This window comes from Leptonychotes weddellii, chromosome 1 (genome assembly GCF_054177405.1).
Source record: "Leptonychotes weddellii isolate Sample4059 chromosome 1, ASM5417740v2, whole genome shotgun sequence".
Classification (NCBI taxonomy): domain Eukaryota; kingdom Metazoa; phylum Chordata; class Mammalia; order Carnivora; family Phocidae; genus Leptonychotes; species Leptonychotes weddellii.
Genome location: NC_138369.1, coordinates 147495469 through 147501800, shown reverse-complemented (window position 1 = coordinate 147501800; position 6332 = coordinate 147495469). Strand labels below are relative to the sequence as shown.

At 35.3% G+C, this 6332-nt stretch overlaps 1 pseudogene; it reads right to left on the bottom strand.

Annotated features, from left to right (window-relative positions):
* Positions 1-4846: 4846 nt before the first annotated feature.
* On the bottom strand, positions 4847-5251 carry LOC102727871 (large ribosomal subunit protein eL31 pseudogene; annotated as a pseudogene).
* Positions 5252-6332: the final 1081 nt, after the last annotated feature.

Here is a 6332-nt window from a genome sequence, read left to right as displayed (position 1 = left end):
GGTATGTCTTAATTCAATCTAACGTGTGTCCTTATAAGAAAAGGAAATTTAGACATACAGAGAGACACCAGGGATAAGTTTTATCCACAGAAAGGAGAGATCATGTGAGGACACAGTGGGAAAGCAGTCATCTGCAAACCAAGGAGTGAGGCCTTAGAGAAAATCAAATCTGCTGACACCTTGATCTTGGAGTTCTAGCTTCCAGAACTGTGAGAAAAATAAATTTCAGTTTCTTGCCACTCAGTCTGTGGTATTTTGTTATGGCAGCCCTAGCAAACCACCATTGGGTATATGTTGGTGATGCACATTAAAGCAATCTATGAATAGTACACGGCATTCAATGAATATGACTCACTTCAGCCTATCATTGTCCATCTCTACCATCTGCTAACAATGGGTACATACTAATTTTCTATAAACCTTGAAGTTTTGCATGAATGCAAAAAGCCATATCAAAAGGAAGAGCTAAAATATAAATACATTTTGTGTATGCCCATGTTGAAATGTCTACTATCTAGTTTTCTAATTAAAGGCACATTAACTATACATTCTCCTTGAATGTCTGCTCACAGCAAGGTGTCTTTGCAAGATTTCTCTGTGTGTTTGTACATTGAGAATTAAATTTAAAAAGGATATTGCTTATACTATCACAATCTCTAACATCATAGACTATGTTCTCAGCTATGAAATATCCTTTATGACTGAAGAGTCTTTACTTTGGACAGTGTGCGGTAGAACAACTGAATGTTAAAACAACTCCATTTGATGCTTACTGAAGGGTTTCTCTTATAATTTCCACTTACTGACATTATTTACCAACTCCCATCTCAGAAAACACCTATAGAGAAGTGATGGCAAGCTTATAAGTAGGACTATATCTTTGCCTGCTTCACAAAAAAGAAAGAGATTAGCAGTCCTAGATATAGTGGATCTACTGAAAAATTTTGGTGGCCATGCTCATCAGTTTTGAGAAAAATGGTTTAATGAAGACTGGTATGGTGACAGCTTTTCCCAATCCTCACTCTACCCAGACATTGAACATGAAGTTCTACTTTCAGGAAATTTCCCTAATGTATTGTATTCTGAATTCCAAAATGTTTGTGAGCCTTAATTTAGCACTCCCTATAGCCCAGAGCATAACACATAGTCTTCGGTGTGTGTGTTTGTATAGGTATATGTATATATGTGTATATATGTACATATTAATGTATGATAAAATGTTTTGAAAAATTGTGCATCATCTGAATGATCACTTAAATATTTATGTATTATAATATGAGCAACTCAATCAATTGTATATAGCTTAGTTTAGGTCTGGATACTGAATAAAACTATGATCAAGTGAATCAAATGGTTCATTATGGGCTCAATCATGCTGCAAAAGTGAATTGTAAAACTGAATTCTCATTTGGATATATTACCAAAATTTATTACTGACAAATTGCTTACCATAACTTAATTCACTGACAGCAATATATTATTTCATTTTCACATTAAAATGTGAGATGAAAATACCGAAACTCTAATTCTAATTGTATTACCAGGTACCTATATTAAATTGAGAATTAATCGTGCATTTTAAACAGAAGATACTCCATACAAATTTTACATACCATTTGAATGATAGGCTCATGTAAGTAGCCTATTTATGAATTTTTGTGAACTTCTAATGCAATGCAGGGAGTACCCCATACTACTCTTCACACATTTTAGCCCTCTAATTTGGGGACGGTGAGGAAAAATTCTTACCACTAACTGCTAGTGACAGCTTCAGCTGGAATTTTATCTCTCTCTCAATACCCTGATTATACTTGTGGGAATCTTTGAAGACATTCTTCCTGTTCTTGGACACATTTTTTAAGGTAAATTCTGAAATTCAACCAAATGTTTTACTTTTGTTTGACTCTTCAGAGTTTTTCAGAAAACTGGGGAAAGAAAAATGCAAAAAAAAAGTGTCTATGGATTGTTATATGATTTGATGACTGTGACAATGTGTTTTATTTAATATTTCCTGAATGCTGAAACTTAAAGCTTAATACATCTGTTCATTTACTCAAGAAATACATGGAATGCCTTATCTTTTCTTGGTAATAAGCTACTGTATGTTTTATGTAAAGATTAATGTGACCTAGTCCCTAATTACATTGAACTTATAATAGACTATGGATGTAAAATTATTTGACTCCAAAATAATTATTGAGTACCTATTCAGAAACAAATACTCTTCTATGTTTTATGGTGTTATTAAATGTAGTAAAAGCTACAAAATAAATGTTCTCAGATAGGTAGGGGCCTCCTCAGTAGAGAAGATGTACACATATACTATTAGGATTCCAGACAATAGATAATTAACAAATTCAGTGGTAGAGACTCTAGGTATGGGCTCTAGGACATGAGTACTGAACAAATACATTTTGTTGGATTAATTAATGAATGCTGTCAGGTTTCCTACACCTCAATGTTGGCTTAAATCCCCAAATTGATTTCTAAAGATTCTCTTAAATATGAAAAGGAAGCTAGGATTGGTAAAGAAGAATTTGAATATAAATTGTATAGTGACCTCTCTCCTATGCATTCCCATAAGGTAATGAGGTATCTTCCTTAAGTTTTTCCCTATATATCAGCATTCTTTAATGATGCTCCCATACAATCCCAACTTCCATAACCAAATAAGGCACAATCCACTAACAAGATTTCATACACAGGTTAATAAAGTTCCTAGACTTGCTCCTGCTAAGGAAGAAAAATAAAATGAAGAGGAGGAGGAGGAGCAAAAACAGAAGAGAAGGAAAATAAGAGAGAAGGAAATTGTGGTGAAGGAGAGGAAATTGAAAGAAAAGGAAATGAGAAGAAATCAGAGAAAAAGAAGAAGGAAAAGGAGAGAAAAAATAACTTTAATTTGTATAGATATTAACTACTATACTAATTTGTCCTGTGTCTTAGAATCCTATGCTTGTTTTCTGGCTTACCAGATTAAATCTGTATCATTTTCCAGCTACTCATTGGGTGAAGATAGGATCCAAACTGCTTTTCATGATCTATGTCCTTAATGATCTAGATTCTACAACCTAATTTCTTCATAGATCACTATTCTCCTTGATTATTGTGCAGTAGCCATTAAATTCATTCAGTTATTTGCTTCTATCATTTTTTCTATTCCTTCCCATTCTTTTTTTTGTGTGTGGGGGTGCACAGAGGGAGAGAGAGAGAGAATCTTAAGTTAGGTTTCATGCCAGTGCAGAACCCAACACAGGGCTCCATCTCACAACCCTGAGATCATGACCTAAGCTGAAATCAAGAGTGAGAGGCTTAACTGACTGAGCCATCCAGGCACCCCTCTATTCCTTCACATTCTTGATTATATTTGATCTTTTGACATTTTCCCCACTGATTCTTTAAATAGCTGATACCATGTATGCCACATTCCTGATAGGCTCTCAGTATCATTATTATATAAAGCAGCTCTTCATCTGTCCATTGTGGTACTATGTTTGTATTATCTATTATATTTTATAAATTAATTTTGTTTGTTTCTTTACCTTTATTTAGATTCTATTCCTGCAATGCCAAAAATGAAGCAGGAGCAATGTATATATTACTGATCATCAACTACCTAATGCTGTGGATATGTACTGCTTATAAAGTAAGAGCTCAAGGGAACAGTTTTTAAATAATGGAAATGGTGGATACATTAATTATATAAATTTTAAGAAGTGTATCTGCTTTTTTTTCTTACATTCCTATGGTTCCAATCCTCCTATTATCTTGATAGCTCTCTGAGATTTCCAAATTTTTATTTATCTGGAATTATGCTCTCTGGCCACACTTTCATTCCAAGATTTGTTTTGATTCTTTTGGTCATTTTGGTCTCATTTCACCATAAAATTTAAAGTATGGTTGTACTTTAACAACCTTTATTATTAGTTCATGTTCTGATAACATAGCAGGCCTTTTCTAGTTACCTGAATAACAACCAATTCCTTCTTTCCTGTTGGTAGAATTAGAGTTTGTTCACTAATATGACTTAAGAGTAAAAATCTAATAGTCAAATTTCATAGCTCCATTCTTCTTAGCAGTGACTGACAATAAAAAGAGGTATGTAAAAAGAAACACTCTCTTCTACAGGACTTTTGGTGCATAGTATTGCATATGTCATTGTTTTATTAATTTTTTTGAGAGAGAGAGAATGAGCAAGCATGAGTGAGGGGAGGGGCAGAGGGACAAGCAGATTCTCTGCCGAGCAGGGACCGGGATGCGGGGCTGGATCCCAAGACCCTGAGATTATGATCTGAGCCCAAGGCAGACGCTTAACTGACTGAGCCACCTAGGTGCCCTATCATTGCTTTTTCTATAATGTTCTACCTATAATATCAAGCCAGTGTAGGAAGAAGAGCCTCAAGAATGGCCAACAGCCAAATTGGGAAATTGGAGCTCTTATGTACTGTGCTATGAGACCCCTCTCCTGTTCTGTTACTTATAGCCAAAAGCCTCTTAAAGAGACAGATGATAGACAACAACAAAACAAAATAATACTATCTTATATTAAAATATATATACCTCCTCATTACTTATGCTTAAACATAGCATAATGAATATTCTTGAGTCCTTTCTACTTGATACCTTCAGAGGCTTTTGTTGGGTAATAGTTCTTTTTATACTAATTATAAATGTCTTCTGATAGCAAAGTGTGTTTGTTTATTTTTTCTGACCATAATTTGATTTCTTCACCTCAGTTGAACATCCTTTCGATTTGTTGGCTTTAAATATATACACACAAGTTTATAATTAGTAGCAGTTGATTTATAAGTTTCTCCTATGGTTTATTTTGTTTGTTTGTTTTATACCTTTATTTGACAATCAGCAAATAGTTATTATCCACATTAACTGTCTTTAGATTTTTGAAAGGGGTGACAGGTACATAGGTAACCAACAGGTAGAGCTTGTTTGGTGATCTTCATCCTTATTATGTTTTCTGGACAACCACACATGGATACAATATGGAACATTCCTTATTCCTTTGGCCCAGACAGTTTTGTTGAGCCTGGTGTCAATGCGCACATCTGAGTTCTCATCTCCTTCATGGCAAATTTCCGGGTCTCTTTGAGGGCCCAAGAGGCACACTTCTTGAAACCCATTCCATGGATGTGCTTGTGAATGTTGATGGTGTATTCTCTGGTCACTACTTCGTTGATGGCAGAATGGCCCTTCTTCTTCTCGCCACTCTTCTTCGCAGGAGCCATTCTGCTGGACCCTGGTTGGAAAAGTCTCCTATGGTTCAAAATAGCAGTGCTTGTACATTTCATTTTCATGACTCCTAAGAGGTTTCTTTTGCTTATTTTTTCATTTATGGCAATATTTTAAATGACTGACTTTCCCAGAAATCTAATCCTATGATAGAAACTTTGTATTTAGTATGCAATATAAGATGCAGATGGAGCCTACCAAGGACTAAGGAAGAATATAGGCTAATTCAAAGATTTTTAAAAATATTTTATTTTTTATTTTACAGAGAAAGACACAGTGAGAGAAGGACCACAAGCAAGGGGAGTGGGAGAGGGAGAAGCAGGCTTCCTGCCAAGAAGGGAGCCAGATGTGGGGTGTGATCCCAGGATCCTGGGATCATGACCTGAGCTGAAGGCAGATGCTTAATGACTGAGCCACTCAGGTGCCCCTAATTCAAAGATTTTTAAAATATCTTTGGTCAATGTTCTAAATATCTCTAGGCATTCAGGCTCCTATTAATATTCCCCATTCTTATGGTAGTCCTTGTAAACTTCAGCTACTCAGACTTCCATTTCGGTAATCATATGACTTGAATCCATTTGTTTAGCATCCTCTTAATGATTCATAGAAAATAGTCTTTGTTCATAAGCAAATAATAAATATATGTACACCAAGCACATGCATCGTCTTTTTAGTTACTAAATGAATCCAAAAATTTCTTTAGATTCCTCCTTTTTAACAAATTTTTATTTATTTATTTAATTTGTTAAAAGATTTTATTTATTTATTTGACAGAGAGAGAGACAGCAAGAGAGGGAAAACAAGCAGGAAGCAGGGGGAGTAGAGAGGGAGACGCAGGCTCCCTGCTCAGCAGAGAGCCCCACATGGGGCTCAATCCCAGGACCCTGAGATCGTGACCTGAGCTGAAGGCAGATGCTTAACGACTGAGCCACCCAGGCTCCCCTTAACAAATTTTTATTATTAAATATCTGTTCTGTATTTGGACTGCAGTAAAATCTTTTGTCCATTTTTTAGTATCTCACACTTCATTGATAATTACCATCCTCATTGTTTGACCTAATGATGTTACATTACTTCTGAAGTTATAC